Consider the following 18,908-nt stretch of genomic DNA (forward strand, 5'->3'; position numbering starts at 1 on the left):
AGTAATAAAAATCCTGTAATCAGAGCAGGACAGAACAGTGGTGAAATATAATCAGAGCAGGACAGAATACAGAACATGAGAGTTCTCTGAAAGCTGGTGTAAAGAGAGAAGTTTTAAATCTAGATTTAAAGACTGAGAGTGTGTCTGATTCCCGGATATTAACAGGGAGGTTGTTCCAAAGTTGGGGGCTTTATATAAGAACGCTCTTCCTCCTAGGTCAGCATCTTGCGAGCGGAAGGTACGTAGAGGGTTATAAGGTGTAAGAAGTTCCTCCAGATAATGTGGGGCCACTGAGAGAGGTAACCAGTAATATGACTAATATGATCAAATTTCCTAGCTCTGGTTAGTACCCTGGCAGCGGCATTCTGAACAAGCTGGAGCTTATGAAGCATCCTCCTGGGATAGTATGCTGCGGAGTTTAGCAATGTTGCATAAATAAAAGAAAGCAGTTTTAACTATGCTGCATATATGTGCATCAAATGAGAGAATAGAAACAATAAAAACGACCTCTAAGTTTCTCACTGTTTTCCCAGGTATAACTAAGTGAGCATCTATGTTTACCACAGTATTATCATTTATATTTTTATCTATATTAGGACCAAGTAGAAGGACCTCTGTTTTATCAGAGTAAAAGAAAATTGAGTCATCCCTTTTTTAATTTCTTTATTACAGTCTGTTATTTTCCTCGTTAGGTTTAGCTGATATGTAAATTTGGATATCATCGGCATAATAGTGAAAGTTAATACCGTGTTTACAGATTATTTTACACAGCGGTAAAATATAACGGGTAATGGGCCCAGTACTGATCCTTGTGGAACACCATATTTAATCTAGTGTGATAGAAGCAATCGTTATTTACATAAATATACTGATGTTGATCATTCAGATATGATCTAAACCAGGTGAGGGCAGATCCCGAGATTTTCTAACCTATTGAGAATTTTATGATCTATGGTGTCAAAGGCAGCACTAAGATCTAGCAGCACATGATGGCAGTGCTGCCCCTATCAAGGGTGGAAAGTAAATCATTGGATGCTCTTAGTAATGCTGTTTCAGTGCTATGGTTTTGTCTAAATCCAGACTGATGAACTTCATGAATGCTGTTGTTCTGCGGATAGGTGCACAGCTACTTTTTCAAAAATCTTCTATAACTGAGCCAAAGTACTGTAGGTATGTCGTGGAGCTGGTGCAGCATTCATCATTGTCTACCACTGTGGTTTGGGAATGACATTGGATTTTTAGTCTAATATTCTTTATTTTATCATCAAAGATTTCATGAAGTCGTTGCTTTTTTGCTACTATTTTCAGCAGGGTTAATTGAGCTAGTTTGTTTTGTTGGTAAGTTTAGTCACAGTATTAAAAAAAGGAATCTCGGGTTGTCTTCGTTTTTCTCAACGAGAGCGGATAAATACTGAGATTTGTTTTTAATTTGGACTTTTTTGTAGTCTGCAAGACTAGGCTGATGATGATGATGCTATGATTTGGAATGACTCTAGTTTTGTGTGTCACTATTTACGTTCATAGCTATGAGCGGTTTGTTTTAACATGCGTGTGTGATCATTATACCACAGAGCTATCTTTTTTGCCTAATTTGTTTTATCCTAATTGGCGCAACACTGGCAGTCTGTTATTTAACAGTCCTAATTTAATGTGGTAGTTACTGTTGCTCTGAGAGACGGACAGGTTTGTTTTAATTCTAATGAGGTTGTTAAAACAGTTTTTCTGGCTTTTTTGATTATAAGCTACACAGGGGACAGACACAGTCTCAATATTGAATTGTTTATTTGCACTGTTATGAGGAAAAGACATGGAAATTGTGCATGCTGAAATAGAAGCAGGAAAATGGCAGGCTGAATTATGAAAATGGTATAGATCACTTACCTGCTCATTATTTAGTACACTTACCTGGCCGGTGTGACTGGGTAGAACCAGGTATGCTGAGCATCTCAGTATACTACAATTCCCTGTGTCTGTGAATCCCTGGAACTACAACCTTAATCTAAGGGGAAACATTACGTACCAAAAGCTAAACTAAACAGAGTTGGGGGGCTTTATAAAAAAAGCTCTTCCCCCTGCTGAGGTTTTCTGAATTTTGGGAACTACTAAGAAGCCAGCACCCTGAGATCTAAGTAATCTTGATAGTTCAGAATATGTAATAAGGTACTCAGGAGCGAGGCCATGTAGAGTTTTGTGTGTTAATAGAAGATTTATTTGTAGTCAATACGAAATTTAACTGGGAGCCAATGCAGTGCTGATAAAACTGGATTAATATGGCTAAATTTTCTAGTTTTAGTAAAGACCCTGGCTGCAGTATTTTGAACTAGGTAAAGTTTATTGAGGTCCCTGGACCTAAAAGGAGAACCTCGGTTTTGTTACTGTTAAGAAGAAGGAAGTTATGTGACATCCAGAGTTTTATATCCTTTACACAGTCCTCAATTTTCAATAATCTAGATTTATCATCAGCTTTGGCTGATATATAGAGCTGTATGTCATCTACATAACAATAGAAAGTAACACCATGTCTGTTTATAACTGAGCCCAGTGGTAACATGTATAATGTAAGTAATAGTGGTCCTAAAAATAGAGCCTTGCAGAACTCCATAACTTACTTTTGTGTAATTTGAAGATAAATCTTTTACCTTCATGAACTGATAGCGTCTGGTTAGATATGATTTGAACCACGTTAGGGCTGTTCCTGTAATTCCAACCATGTTCTCTAATCTTTCTCAGAGAATAGTGTGATCTATTGTATCAAATGCTGCACTGAGGCTTAGCAGGGTTAATAAAGATATGTAGCTTTGATTAGAGGCAAGAAGGAGATCGTTTGTAATCTTCAGTAGGGCTGTCTCAGTGCTATGATGGGGTCTGAATCCAGATTGGAATTTCACACACATGTAATTTTTGCTCATGTATAAGAATTGTTGGGCCATAGCTTTTTCTAATGTCTTGGATATAAAAGTATATCCATATGATGGGTCTGTAATTAGAAATACACTAGGATCAAGATTTGGTTTCTTGATTAAAGGTTTTATGACTGCTAATATAAGGGTTTTGTGTACATGCCCCAAGCTAAGGGATGCATTTACCATTGTTAAAAGAGGTCTGGTTATAATTGGGAGTATTTCTTTTAGTATTTTTGTACAGTTTGTACAATTTGCTGAGGAAATAATTTTTTTCTAGTTCTGGCTGTGGAAATGGGTAGAAGGCTTACGACGCAGTAAACGACTAAACAGATATATAAAAATAAGTGTAAGAAAGTAGAGAAGCAAGCTAAACAAAGAGCACAGAGACTCTGATTCCTCGAACACCGGCTTCACAGTACTGTGAAATTTGAACAATGAACTTTTTAAAACTAGTAAGTCTGGCACAGTGGGCACCATCTTGGAATTGAAGATACAATGCTTTGTGGGAACAGTGGTTTCTATGCAGGTGCTGATGTAGCTGGTTACTCCAGAGGCATAGTCTTCTAAGTCAACAATACAGTAGCAGTTCTGAACACATCCAAGTTTGCTTTGTCAAAGCAGTCCTGGTGCTTACCAGATCAGTTTCTTCATTCCACACTAGCTCACGTGATAATGGTATTTGGGGAGGACAGTCCTCAGGTTGCTGTGGTTAAAACTGCCGGCGACAATGAACACAGCGTCCGGATGTGCGGCATCTTGTTTGCTGATTGTCTGTACAGTGTCCATTCCACCCGATGTACAGAAGGACACCGCGCTGTGTGAGCTTCACGACACACTCACACAGCTCCAAACCTACCATAAGGATGCTGCACTCATTGTTGTTGGGGATTTTAACAACGCCAACCTCAAAAGTGTGGCAGCAAACTTTCACCAACACATCACCTGCCCCACCCGGGGCCACCGGACTTTAGATCACTGCTACACCACACATAAAGACAGCTACAAAGCGCAATCAGTTTGGGAAGTCAGACCACGTCGCCATCTTTCTCCTACCAAAATATAAACAAAGGCTGAAGCAAGAGCTTCCGGTGGTGAGAGAGGTCGAGCGCTGGACGGACCAATCAGTGGCCGCGCTACAGGACGCTCTTGATGACGCGGACTGGGACATGTTCCGGCGCAGCTCCGATGACGTCAACATGTTTACGGAAGCGGTCGTGGGTTTTATCGGGAAAGTAGCGGACGACACTGTCCAGAAATCTACAGTCAAAACATTTCCCAACCAGAAGCCCTGGGTGGATAAAAGCATCCGGGAGGCTCTGAATGCCCGCACTGCTGCCTACAACATGGGACTGATCAGCGGAGATATGCAGGAAAACAAGTCTGCGTCATATGGAGTAAGGAAGGCGGTAAAGGAGGCGAAGCAACGCTACGGGAGGAAACTAGAGTCCCAGTTCCAGCAAAACGACTCTAGGAGCCTGTGGCAGGGACTGAGAACAATAACGGACTATAGGAGCCCACCCTGTGGACTGGGAAGTGCAGACTTATCTCTGGCGAACGAGCTAAACACCTTTTATGCTCGCTTTGATGCTGCAGCCGGCAACGTTAACTACAGTAACACCGGCACAGCTGACATAGAGGAGCACGCCAGAGAACAAAGAGCCTTCACCATCACAGAGAGACATGTACGGAGGGTGTTCAGTAGAGTGAATACCAGGAAGGCTGCGGGACCTGATGGCATCTGTGGTCGAGTCCTAAAAGCCTGTGCAGATCAGCTAGCCCCGGTATTCACTGACATCTTTAATCTCTCACTGACGCAAGGGATTGTTCCATCATGCTTCAAACAGTCCATCATCGTTTCTGTCCCGAAGAAACCACAGCCAGCCTGCCTCAACGACTACCGCCCAGTCGCCCTCACATCAGTCGTGATGAAGTGCTTCAAGAAGCTGGTGAGAGAGTTCATCACATCCACGCTGCCCGACACCCTGGACCCGTTTCAGTTTGCATACCGTCCAAACCGTTCCACAGATGATGCCATCGCTCACCTTCTCCACACATCGATGACACATCTGGATGCTGGGAGGGGTAATTATGTTAAAATGCTGTTTGTGGACTAGAGTTCAGCATTTAACACTATTATTCCCTAAAGACTCACCACAAAGCTGGAAGATCTAGGTCTCCACTCATCCATCTGTGACTGGATCTCCAACTTCCTCACAAACAGACCACAAGCTGTTCGGGTAGGCAAGCATGTCTCACCCACCCTCACCCTCAGTACCAGAGCCCCTCAGGGCTGTGTCCTTAGCCCTCTGCTGTACTCGCTGTACACCTCAGACTGCAAAGCCAACATCATTAAGTTTGCTGACGACACAGTTGTGGTGGGCCTGATCTCAGGAAATAACGAGAAGGCCTACCTGGAAGAGATTAGAACCCTGGAGAACTGGTGCCAGGATAATAATCTCCAGCTAAATGCCAGCAAAACGAAGGAGCTGATTGTGGACTTTAGCAGGAAACAGCAGAGGAGCTACCAACCTGTCCACATCAGTGGAACGCCAGTGGATAGGGTAGAAAGCTTCAAATACCTTGGAGTGACCATCTCTCAGGACTTGTCATGGAGTTGCCACATCAACACCATAACGAAGAAGGCTCGTCAGCGCCTATACCACCTGAGACGACTGAGGGACTTCAGACTGCCCTCCAAGGTACTACGATCCTTCTACTCCTGCACCATCGAGAGCATCCTCACGGGGAACATCACAGTCTGGTTTGGGAACAGCACCAAGCAGGACAGGCAAGCGCTACGACGAGTGAGACGTTCAGCAGAGCGAATCACTAGGATGGAGTTTCCTGACCTGCAGTCCATCTACAAGAAGCGGTGTTGGACCAAGGCCAAGAAGATTGTGAAGGACCCCAGTCATCCCAACAATGGACTGTTTTCTCTGTTGCCCTCGGGGAAACGCTTAAGAACCCTGAAGGCTAACACAGAGAGAATGAGGAGGAGCTTCTTTCCTGTATATATATATATACACACACACAGACACGCACTTTTTCATTTCATCTGTGTATATATATTTGTATTTTTATTTTTTTGCTTATATTTCTATATTTCTATATTTTCATATTTTTATATTTTATTTTTTAACTTAAATGTAACTTATTCTATTTTTATTTTTTTATTTTATTTTTCTTTTGCACTTTACTTCATTAAGTTAAGGTTTAGTTAACTTAGTTAAAAGATCTTTATTGTATAGCTTTGATGTGACAGACTGTCATAAAAGCATTTCACTGCAAGTTATACTGTCTATGACTATGTATGTGACAAATAAAATTTGATTTGATTTGATTGCATCATGCAGCTGCCCCAGCACCGTCGCTGAGTTCGCATGTGACGGAATGGAAACAGCAAGGATATACACAGCGCTGAACTCTCTTGGCAGATAAAAGGTTCTGCACTTCACCATTAGCAGTTCAGCAGTTCTATGTCAGAGCAGTGTTTTTCGACAGTCTTTGTGTCTGAACACTACCTGTTGATTACAAAGATGCAGACGCCAGTGGAGTGCGTTTATGCCCTCCCACAGGCCACAGATTGGAGCTAGGTGCTTGGGAATTGAATCATTATCAGATGTTTGTAAGACCTCCTATATCCTCGATTTGCAAAACTTCATGGCTCGTCCTTCTTGGCATTGTTGAGGGTATGTTTGTTTGTGTATGAGTGAATGTGAGTGTCAGAGAGAGAAACAGATAAGAAGAGACAGAAAGGTGTTTATATACACTGAGCCTTAAGCTGATATTTAGAGACTTTCCTTGATTTGGCAGAGCCTGATGAGTATGATCCTGCAGCAAGAAAAGAGTATATGCTCTTGCAAGGAAAAATATATAAATTTGAGCGCACATTCAAAATAGAATATAGATTAATCTATAAGATTCTGATGGTGGTGCTGCAGCAAAGCATTAAATGTTTTTATTCAATAACGTCTAATGTTTGACTGATTCCTTGATGCCTTCCTACTTCTGCTAACTAGTCCAAGATTTTTTTTTTTTACCACTCCTCACATATTTGGTATCAAAATACTTGCAAAAGTCTTAATAACTAATAATTATCCAAAAATGTAAGCCTGGAACAAGCTTGAACGCTTGAGCCCATTTCAACAAAATCTGTTCAGCACGTGATTTTAAAGTGGCATGTGAAGTTTGATGGACATATGTCAGAAGAAGGTGAGGCCAGTGGTACGTAACTGTTTCTGAGAAAACCATTCATCCAGTCAAGCTACAATTTTACATGCTGCATCTTTAGCCTATTCTATAATAATCTCTCCAAAGGACCTGATATGTCAATTACTGTGGTTGCCATTAGCCAATCACATTCAAGCATGCATTTGACAGGCTAAACATTCACCAATCAGGGTAAAACTTTCATCATTGTAGGCATATTCTATTAACCAGTAAACTTGTCAAAAAAAAAACTACAACAATGCTGTCATATGCTGTGTCCAATATGTTACATTTACAGATGCACCAACCTTTTTCAGATCTAATACAATACATAAACATATTGATAGATACACAATACTGATCCGATACCGTTGTTAAATAAATAAACTGTATACCCCAACATGTGGGAGAAATTTAAAGCATCAGCTAACCTCACTAACTTTATAAAATAAAATATAACAAATTAACACAGATATACATGTATTGAATTGCTATTTATTTTATTACTAAAATAAAAAACAATTGTGCAGGATCTTGGCACAGAATTTGCCTTACAATGACGAAGTATTAATAGAAGTCAGGTCTCATAAAACAAATCCTACAACTACAACGGGCCTACTTGAAGCCATAGCTGACACCCATATGACTCCAGTGTTTTTTTCTTGGTAATTCCTACTCCGTCCACTATGTGGCAGTATATTGAAAATAGGCCAGGTTACAAGCCAAAAAAAAGCTTTAGTTGAGGCTCACTTCAGGCCTCACTGTAATGAAGACTGAATGAAGGAACTTTAGGTCATTGTAAGTTTGCAATCCTTTAATTCTTCGTATATTTTGTCAAGGTTTGTGTATGATTTATGCATGAGTTTGTGTGCTGTTGTGCTTTTGCAAAAAGCTTCTCTTTTTTCTTGATCTTTGTTTGTTTCTCTATTTGCACTTCCTATATATATACATTGCTAATATCAGGGCCAATATCCAATCGTATTATCTGATGGGTGCATCACAAGTCTTATCGGGCCTGTTGTGCTGGTTCTTTAGGTCTCATTGGACCTGTTGTGGTTGTGGCATAAAATAAATCTTACAACTTAGGCCTACTTGAAGCCATAGCTGACACCTATATGACTCCAGTGTTGAGACAAACAGCATGTTTTTTTCTTGGTAATTCCTACTCTGTAGGAATGTGGCAGTATATTGAAAATAGGCCAGGTTACAAGCCAAAAGGAGGAAACCAAGCAGTATCCAAGAGGTTTAGTTGAGGTTCACTTCAGGCCTCACTGTAATGAAGACTGAATGAAGGAACTTTAGGTTTTAATACTCATTGTAAGTTTGCAATCCTTTAATTATTTGTATATTTTGTCAAGGTTTGTGTATGTTTTATGCATGAGGTTGTGTGCTGTTGTGCTTTTGCAGAAAGCTTTTCTTTTTTCTTGATCTTTATTTGTTTCTCTATTTGCACTTCCTATATATACATTGCTAATATCAGGACCAATATCCAATTGTATTATCGTATGGGTGCATCACAAGTCTCATCGGGCCTGTTGTGCTGGTTCTTTAGGTCTCATTGGGCCTGTTGTGGTTGTGGCAAAAAACAAATCCTACAACTTAGGCCTACTTGAAGCCATAGCTGACACCTATATGACTCCAGTGTTGAGACAAACAGCATGTTTTTTTCTTGGTAATTCCTACTCTGTAGGAATGTGGCAGTATATTGAAAATAGGCCAGGTTACAAGCCAAAAGGAGGAAACCTAAAGTATCCAAGAGGTTTAGTTGAGGTTCACTTCAGGCCTCACTGTAATGAAGACTGAATGAAGGAACTTTAGGTTTTAATACTCATTGTAAGTTTGCAATCCTTTAATTATTTGTATATTTTGTCAAGGTTTGTGTATGTTTTATGCATGAGGTTGTGTGCTGTTGTGCTTTTGCAGAAAGCTTTTCTTTTTTCTTGATCTTTATTTGTTTCTCTATTTGCACTTCCTATATATACATTGCTAATATCAGGACCAATATCCAATTGTATTATCGTATGGGTGCATCACAAGTCTCATCGGGCCTGTTGTGCTGGTTCTTTAGGTCTCATTGGGCCTGTTGTGGTTGTGGCAAAAAACAAATCCTACAACTTAGGCCTACTTGAAGCCATAGCTGACACCTATATGACTCCAGTGTTGAGACAAACAGCATGTTTTTTTCTTGGTAATTCCTACTCTGTAGGAATGTGGCAGTATATTGAAAATAGGCCAGGTTACAAGCCAAAAGGAGGAAACCTAAAGTATCCAAGAGGTTTAGTTGAGGTTCACTTCAGGCCTCACTGTAATGAAGACTGAATGAAGGAACTTTAGGTTTTAATACTCATTGTAAGTTTGCAATCCTTTAATTATTTGTATATTTTGTCAAGGTTTGTGTATGTTTTATGCATGAGGTTGTGTGCTGTTGTGCTTTTGCAGAAAGCTTTTCTTTTTTCTTGATCTTTATTTGTTTCTCTATTTGCACTTCCTATATATACATTGCTAATATCAGGACCAATATCCAATTGTATTATCGTATGGGTGCATCACAAGTCTCATCGGGCCTGTTGTGCTGGTTCTTTAGGTCTCATTGGGCCTGTTGTGGTTGTGGCAAAAAACAAATCCTACAACTTAGGCCTACTTGAAGCCATAGCTGACACCTATATGACTCCAGTGTTGAGACAAACGGCATGTTTTTTTTCTTGGTAATTCCTACTCTGTAGGAATGTGGCAGTATATTGAAAATAGGCCAGGTTACAAGCCAAAAGGAGTGAACCGAGCAGTATCCAAGAGGTTTAGTTGAGGCTCACTTCAGGCCTCACTGTAATGAAGACTGAATGAAGGAACTTTAGGTTTTAATACTCATTGTAAGTTTGCAATCCTTTAATTATTTGTATATACAAGGTTTGTGTATGTTTTATGCATGTGTTTATGTGCTGTTGTGCTTTTGCAGAAAGCTTCTCTTTTTTTCTTGATCTTTGTTTGTTTCTGTATTTGCTCTCCCTATGTATATATACATTGCCAATATCGCGACAAATATCCAGTTGTATTATCGTATGGGTGCATCAGTAGTCTCATCGGACCTGTTGTGCTGGTTCTTTAGGTCACATTGGGCCTGTTTTCATGTTCCTAAGTTCTCATTTGGACCTGTTGTCATGTGCTTATGGTCTTATTGGGCCTGTTGTGGTTGTGGCATAAAACAAATCCTACAACGTAGGCCTACTTGAAGACATAGCTGACACCCATATGATTCCAGTGTTGAGACAAACGGCATGTTGTTTTTCTTGGTAATTCCTACTATGTGGCAGTATATTGAAAATAGGCCAGGTTACAAGCCAAAAAGAGGGAACCGAGCAGTATCCAAGAGGTTTAGTTGAGGCTTACTTCAGGCCTTCTTTTTTTTGTTACAATGCATATAGGATGGACCTGCTTATGTTCAGAACAAAGGGTCCCTTTCTTGGAGACCTAGGTACTTTTTGCATCCGCTTATGTCTTATGCCATCACATGTCTCTTTTAAAAAAAAAAAAGCTGACACCTGCAGAGCTGATTGTGCTGACTTCCACTGAACTGAGAACTTTGGACGCCCTCCAAGCTGTTCACCTCTATTTCACCCCTAACTAAGCCCCTCCCTATTGCACAAGGGCTTTACACCAGTTTAAGTGTGAGTGTGAGTTTAAGTGTAAGTTGTGTCACGCTAAGGCCTATTGGTATAATATATTTGTTTAACATGTTTTTACTGTAAATAACCATCACTTCTCTCTGTGAGAGTTTTAGGTTTCCGCACTTTATAGACAGGCTTTTTACCATCTACAGCACCTGCTGCAGGAATTCTGGCTATTTTGATTAAATATCCTATAAGACTGGAAATGTTGAGGAAATATAATGATTGTACTTTCTGTTCCATCGTTTAAAAAAAAATCTGAGATTTTAAAACCTTAAGTGAGAGAAGGGAAGAAGTGAATATCTGCTGATCCAATATCAAACTAACTCCCCAAACTTAAGTGAAAGAAGTCCTGAGGAGACCCTGAAAGCTGTTTGTCACGAAAATTCACGTGTCATACTGTCATGTGTGTTCATAACTAACCTCTGTGTTTATTATCAGGAAACATGATGGCCGTGGAGAGACACTGTTAGGAAGAAGACAGACACCAAAATCGAGGGAGCAAGCCGTTCAGCTGATTTTTTGCGCTCCACTGCTGACTGCAGGTTTGATGTCCGCTCCCCTACCACCTAGAAAGGCTTCACCTGTGCTGCCTGGGATATGTCTTGTTTTCCGGTATCATTGAGAAGGTGCTACTCTAGGAATTGTTGTCCCTACCCAGTCACACAGGTAAGTCAGGTAAGTATTTATTTACTCGATTCAAATAATTTGTCCTACCATTTCTCTACTTCTTTTAACGCAATATTAGTATCACTTGCTCATATTTCAAACCTTGCAGTATGACTTTCTGTCCATCTGCAACTGTATGAGGCTGACTGTTCGTATGCAGCTGTGTAACAGGTAAGTGATCATTCAGTTTCTATACATAAATTGACTTTCTAATTTGTCATACAGGTTCGCAGGACCACACGACTGGCTCACTTTAAAGCTGGATGCAGACAACAAAATACTTGCCTTCTGCAAATGCATGGGGTTGTCTGCATCTTCATCTGGAACTTTGGCTAGCTGATGTTCTGATGATCTGATGTTCTGACGATTTGCAACTGTATGAGGCTCACTGTTCGGATGCATCTGTGTAACAGGTAAGTGATCATTCAGTTTCTATACATGTATTGACTTTCTTGTCATACAGGTTCGCAAGCCCCCATGATTGACTCCCTCTCTGAAGGTGGACTAACAAGGTTCTGTGCAATTGCATCTTCGTTTACAACTATGGCTGGCTGGCTGACTTTCTGTCGATCTGCAACTGTATGAGGGTGACTGTTCGAATGCAGCTGTGTAACAGGTAAGTGATCACTCAGTTTCTGTACATGTATTGACTCTCTTTCTTGTCATACAAGTTCACAGGACGCCAAGATTGACTCCCTCTCTGAAGGTGGATTTACAAGGTTCTTTACATCTGCATCTCAGTAGACAAATATGGCTGGCTGGCTGACTTTCTGTCGATCTACAACTGTATGAGGGTGACTGTTCGTATGCAGCTGTGTAACAGGTAAGTGATCATTCAGTTTAAATACATGCATTGACTCTCTTTCTTGTCATACAGGTTCGCTGGACCCCAAGATCGAATCCGTTTCTCAAGGTGGACTAACAAGGTTCTTTACATGTGCATCTTCGTTTCCAACTATGGCTGGCTGGCTGACTTTCTGTCGATCTACAACTGTATGAGGGTGACTGTTCGTATGCAGCTGTGTAACAGGTAAGTGATCATTCAGTTTAAATACATGCATTGACTCTCTTTCTTGTCATACAGGTTCGCTGGACCCCAAGATCGAATCCGTTTCTCAAGGTGGACTAACAAGGTTCTTTACATGTGCATCTTCGTTTCCAACTATGGCTGGCTGGCTGACTTTCAGTCGATCTGTAACTGTATGAGGGTGACTGTTCGTATGCAGCTGTGTAACAGGTAAGTGATCACTCAGTTTCTATACATGTATTGACTCTCTTTCTTGTCATACAGGTTTGCAGGACCCCAAGATCGACTCCCTCTCTGAAGGTGGATTAACAAGGTTCGTTACATCTGCATCTTCATTTACAACTATGGCTGGCTGGCTGATTTTCTGTTGATCTCCAACTGCATGAGGGTGACTGTTCGTATGCAGCTGTGTAACAGGTAAGTGATCATTCAGTTTCTATACATGTATTGACTCTCTTTCTTGTCATACAGGTTCGCCGGACCCCAAGATCGAATCCCTTTCTGAAGGTGGACTAACAAGTTTCTTTACATCTGCATCTCAGTTGACAACTATGGCTGTTTGGCTGACTTTCTGTCGGTCTCCAACTGCATGAGGGTGACTGTTCTTATGCAGCTGTGTAACAGGTAAGTGATGATTCAGTTTCTATACATGTATTGACTCTCTTTCTTGTCATACAGGTTCGCAGGACCCCAAGATCGACTCCCTCTCTGAAGGTGGATTAACAAGGTTCTGTACATCTGCATCTCATTTTACAACTATGGCTGACTGGCTGGCTTTCCGTCCATCTGCAACTGTATTAGGCTGACTGATCGCATACAGCTGTGTAACAGGTAAGTAAACGTTCAGTTTCTATACATGTATTGACTCTCTTGTCATACAGGTTCACAGGACGCCAAGATCGACTCCCTCTCTGAAGGTGGATTAACAAGATTCTGTATATCTGCATCTCAGTTGACAACTATGGCTGGCTGGCAGACTTTCTGTTGATCTGCAACTGTATGAGGGTGACTGTTCGTATGCAGCTGTGTAACAGGTAAGTGATCATTCTGTTTTTATACATGTATTGACTCTCTTGTCATACAGGTTCTCAGGACCTCACGACTGGCTCACTTTGAAGCTGGATGCACACAACAAGGGACTTGCCTTTTGCAAATGTATGTGGTTGTCTGCATCTCCATCTGGAACATTGGCTGGCTGATGTTCTGTAGATCTGCAACTGTATGAGGGTGACTGTTCTTATGCATCTGTTTAACAGGTAAGTGATCATTCAGTGTCTATACATGTATTGACAATCTTTCTTGTCATACAGGTTTGCAGGACCCCAAGATCAACTCCCTCTCTGAATATGGATTAACAAGGTTCTTCACATCTTCATCTTCATTTACAGCTATGGCTGGTTGGCTGACGTTCTGTCGATCTGCAACTGTATGAGGGTGTCTGTTCTTATGCATCTGTGTAACAGGTAAGTGATCATTCAGTTTCTGTACATGTATTGACTCTCTTTCTTGTCATACAGGATCGCAGGACCCCAAGATCGACTCCCTCTCTGAAGGTGGATTAACAAGGTTCTGCACATCTGCATCTCAGTTGACAACTATGGCTGGTTGGCTGACTTTCTGTGGATCTGCAACTGTATGAGGGTGACTGTTCGTATGCAGCTGTGTAATAGGTAAGTGATCATTTGGTTTCTATACATGTATTGACTCTTTCTTGTCATACAGGTTCACAGGACCTCACGACTGGCTCAAATTGAAGCTGGATGCACACAACAAGGGACTTGCCTCCTGCAAATGTATGTGGTTGTCTGCATCTCCATCTGGAACATTGGCTGGCTGATGTTCTGATGATCTGCAACAGTAGGGGGCTGACTGTTCATATGCATCTGTGGAACAGGTAAGTGATCATTCAGTTTCTATACATGTATTGACTCTCTTTCTTGTCATACAGGTTCGCCGGACCCCTAGATCGAACACTTTTCTGAAGGTGGACTAACAAGGTTCTGTACATCTGCATCTCAGTTGACAACTATGGCTGATTGGCTGAGTTACTGTCGATCTGCAACTGTATGAGGGTGACTGTTCGCATACAGTTGTGTAACAGGTAAGTGATCATTCAGTTTCTATACATGTATTGACTCTCTTTCTTGTCATACAGGTTCACATTACGCCAAGATCGAATCCCTTTCTGAAGGTGGACTAACAAGGTTCTGTACATCTTCATCTTCGTTTACAACTATGGCTGGTTGGCGGACTTTCTGTCGATCTGCAACTGTACGAGGGTGACTGTTCACACACATTTGTGTAACAGGTAAGTGATCTTTCAGTTTCTATACATGTATTGACTCTCTTTCTTGTCGTACAGGTTCACAGGACCTCACGACTGGCTCACTTTAAACCTGGATGCACACAAAAAGAGACTTGCCTTCTGCAAATGTATGTGGTTGTCTGCATCTCCATCTGGAACATTGGCTGGCTGATGTTCTGATGATCTGCAACAGTAGGAGGCTGACTGTTCGTATGCATCTGTGTAACAGGTAAGTGATCATTCAGTTTCTATACATGTATTGACTCTCTTTCTTGTCATACAGGTTCACAGGACGCCAAGATCGACTCCCCCTCTGAAGGTGGATTTACAAGGTTCTGTACATCTGCATGTCATTTTACAACTATGGCTGGCTTGCTGGCTTTCCATTCATCTGCAACTGTATTAGGCTGACTGTTCGCATACAGTTGTGTAACAGGTAAGTATTCTTTCAGTTTCTATACATGTATTGAATCTCTTTCTTGTCATACAGGTTCACAGGACCTCATGACTGGCTCACTTTGAAGCTGGATGCTCACAACAAGGGACTTGCCTTCTGCAAATGTATGTGATGTTCTGATTATCTGCAACAGTAGGAGGCTGACTGTTCGTATACAGCTGTGTAATAGGTAAGTGATCATTCAGTTTCTATACATGTATTGACACTCTTTCTTGTCATACAGGTTTGCAGGACCTCACGACTGGCTCACTTTGAAGCTGGCTGCACACAACAAGGGACTTGCCTTCTGCAGATGTATGTGGTTGTCTGCATCTCCATCTGGAACATTGGCTGGCTGATGTTCTGATGATCTGCAACAGTAGGAGGCTGACTGTTCGTATGCAGCTGTGTAACAGGTAAGTGATCATTCAGTTTCTATACATGTATTGACTCTCTTTCTTGTCATACAGGTTCGCAGGACCCCAAGATCGACTCCCTCTCTGAAGGTGGATTAACAAGGTTCTGTACATCTGCATCTTCGTTTACAACTATGGATGGCTGATTGACTTTCTGTCGATCTGCAACTGTATGAGAGCGACTGTTCGTATACAGCTGTGTAACAGGTAAGTGATCATTCAGTTTCTATACATGTATTGACTCATTCTTGTCATACAGGTTCACAGGACCCCAAGGTCGACTCCCTTTCTGAAGGTGGATTAACAAGGTTCTGTACATCTGCATCTCAGTTTACAACTATGGCTGGCTGTCTGGCTTTCCGTCCATCTGCAACTGTATTAGGCTGTCTGTTCGTATGCAGCTGTGAAACAGGTAAGTGATCATTCAGTTTCTATACATGTATTGACTCTCTTTCTTGTCATACAGGTTCACAGCACGCCAAGATCGACTCCCTCTCTGAAGGTGTATTAACAAGGTTCTGTACATCTGCATCTCAGTTGACAACTAACGCTGGCTGGCAGACTTTCTGTTGATCTTCAACTGTATGAGGGTGACTGCTCGTATGCAGCTGTGTAACAGGTAAGTGATCATTCAGTTTCTATACATGTATTGACTCTCTTTCTTGTCATACAGGTTCACAGGACCTCATGACTGGCTCACTTTGAAGCTGGATGCACACAACAAGGGACTTGCCTCCTGCAAATGTATGTGTTTGTCTGCATCTCCATCTGGAACATTGGCTGGCTGATGTTCTAAAGATCTGCAACAGTAGGAGGCTGACTGATCGTATGCAGCTGTGTAACAGGTAAGTGATCATTCAGTTTCTATACATGTATTGACTCTCTTTCTTCTCATACAGGTTCGCAGGACCCCAAGATCGACTCCCTATCTGAAGGTGGATTAAGAAGGTTCTGTACATCTGCATCTTCCTTTGCAACTATGGATGGTTGATTGACTTTCTGTCGATCTGCAACTGTACGAGGGTGACTGTTCATATACAGCTGTGTAACAGGTAAGTGATCATTCAGTTTCTATACATGTATTGACTCTTTCTTGTCATACAGGTTCACAGGACCCCAAGATCGACTCCCTTTCTGAAGGTGGATTAACAAGGTTCTGTACATCTGCATCTCAGTTGACAACTATGGCTGGCTGTCTGGCTTTCCGTCATCTGCAACTGTATTAGGCTGACTGTTCGTATGCAGCTGTGTAACAGGTAAGTGATCATTTAGTTTCTTTACATGTATTGACTCTCTTTCTTGTCATACAGGGTCACAGGACGCCAAGATCGACTCCCTCTCTGAAGGTGTATTAACAAGGTTCTGTACATCTGCATCTCAGTTGACAACTGTGGCTGGTTGGCTGACTTTCTGTCAATCTGCAACTGTATGAGGGTGACTGTTCGTATGCAGCTGTGTAACAGGTAAGTGATCATTCAATTTCTATAGATGTATTGACTCTCTTTCTTGTCATATAGGTTCGCAGGACCCCAAGATCGACTCCTTATCTGAAGGAGTGTACAGAACCTGTGTAACAGGTAAGTGATCATTCACTTTCTATACATGTATTGACTCTCTTTCTTGTCATACAGGTTCGCAGGACCCCAAGATCGACTCCCTCTCTGAAGGTGGATTAAGAAGGTTCTGTACATCTGCATCTCAGTTGACAACTGTGGCTGGTTGGCTGACTTTCTGTCGATCTGCAACTGTATGAGGGTGACTGTTCGTATGCAGCTGTGTAACAGGTAAGTGATCATTCAGTTTCTATACATGTATTGACTCTCTTTCTTGTCATACAGGTTCGCAGGACCCCAAGATCGACTCCCTCTCTGAAGGTGGACTAACAAGGTTCTGTACAACTGCATTTTCGTTCACAACTATGGCTGGCTGGCTGACTTTCTGTCGATCTGTAACTGTATGGGGGTTACTGTTCATATGCAGCTGTGTAATATGTAAGTGATCATTCAGTTTCTATACATGTATTGACACTCTTTCTTGTCATACAAGTTCGCAGGACCCCAAGATCGACTCCCTCTCCGAAGGTGGATTAACAAGGTTCTGTACATCTGCATCTTCATTTACAACTATGGTTGGCTGGCTGACTTTCTGTCGATCTGTAACTGTATGAGGGTGACTGTTCGTATGCAGCTGTGTAACAGGTAAGTGATCATTCAGTTTCTATACATGTATTGACACTCTTTCTTGTCATACAGGTTTGCAGGACCCCAGATCGACTCCCTCTCTGAAGGTGGATTAACAAGGTTCGTTACATCTGCATCTCAATTGACAACTATGGCTGGCTGTCTGGCTTTCCGTCCATCTGCAACTGTATTAGGCTGACTGTTCGTATGCAGCTGTGTAACAGGTAAGTGATCATTTAGTTTCTTTACATGTATTGACTCTCTTTCTTGTCATACAGGTTCACAGGACGCCAAGATCGACTCCCTCTCTGAAGGTGTATTAACAAGGTTCTGTACATCTGCATCTCAGTTGACAACTATCGCTGGCTGGCAGACTTTCTGTTGATCTTCAACTGTATGAGGGTGACTGTTCGTATGCCGCTGTGTAACAGGTAAGTGATCATTCAGTTTCTATACATGTATTGACACTCTTTCTTGTCATACAGGTTCACAGGACCTCACGACTGGCTCACTTTAAAGCTGGATGCACACAACAAGAGACTTGCCTTCTGCAAATGTATGTGATTGTCTGCATCTCCATCTGGAACATTGGCTGGCTGATGTTCTGATGATCTGAAAAAGTAGGAGGCTGACTGTTCGTATGCAGCTGTGTAACAGGTATGTGATCATTCATTTTCTATACATGTATTGACTCTCTTTCTTGTCATACAGGTTCGCAGGACCCCAAGATCGACTCCCTCTCTGAAGGTGGATTAACAAGGTTCTGTACATCTGCATCTTCGTTTACAACTATGGATGGCTGATTGACTTTCTGTCGATCTGCAACTGTACGAGGGTGACTGTTCATATACAGCTGTGTAACAGGTAAGTGATCATTCAGTTTCTATACATGTATTGACTCTTTCTTGTCATACAGGTTCACAGGACCGCAAGATCGACTCCCTTTCTGAAGGTGGATTAACAAGGTTCTGTACATCTGCATCTCAATTGACAACTATGGCTGGCTGTCTGGCTTTCCGTCCATCTGCAACTGTATTAGGCTGACTGTTCGTATGCAGCTGTGTAACAGGTAAGTGATCATTTAGTTTCTTTACATGTATT

This window comes from Salminus brasiliensis, chromosome 17, assembly GCF_030463535.1.
Source record: "Salminus brasiliensis chromosome 17, fSalBra1.hap2, whole genome shotgun sequence".
Classification (NCBI taxonomy): domain Eukaryota; kingdom Metazoa; phylum Chordata; class Actinopteri; order Characiformes; family Bryconidae; genus Salminus; species Salminus brasiliensis.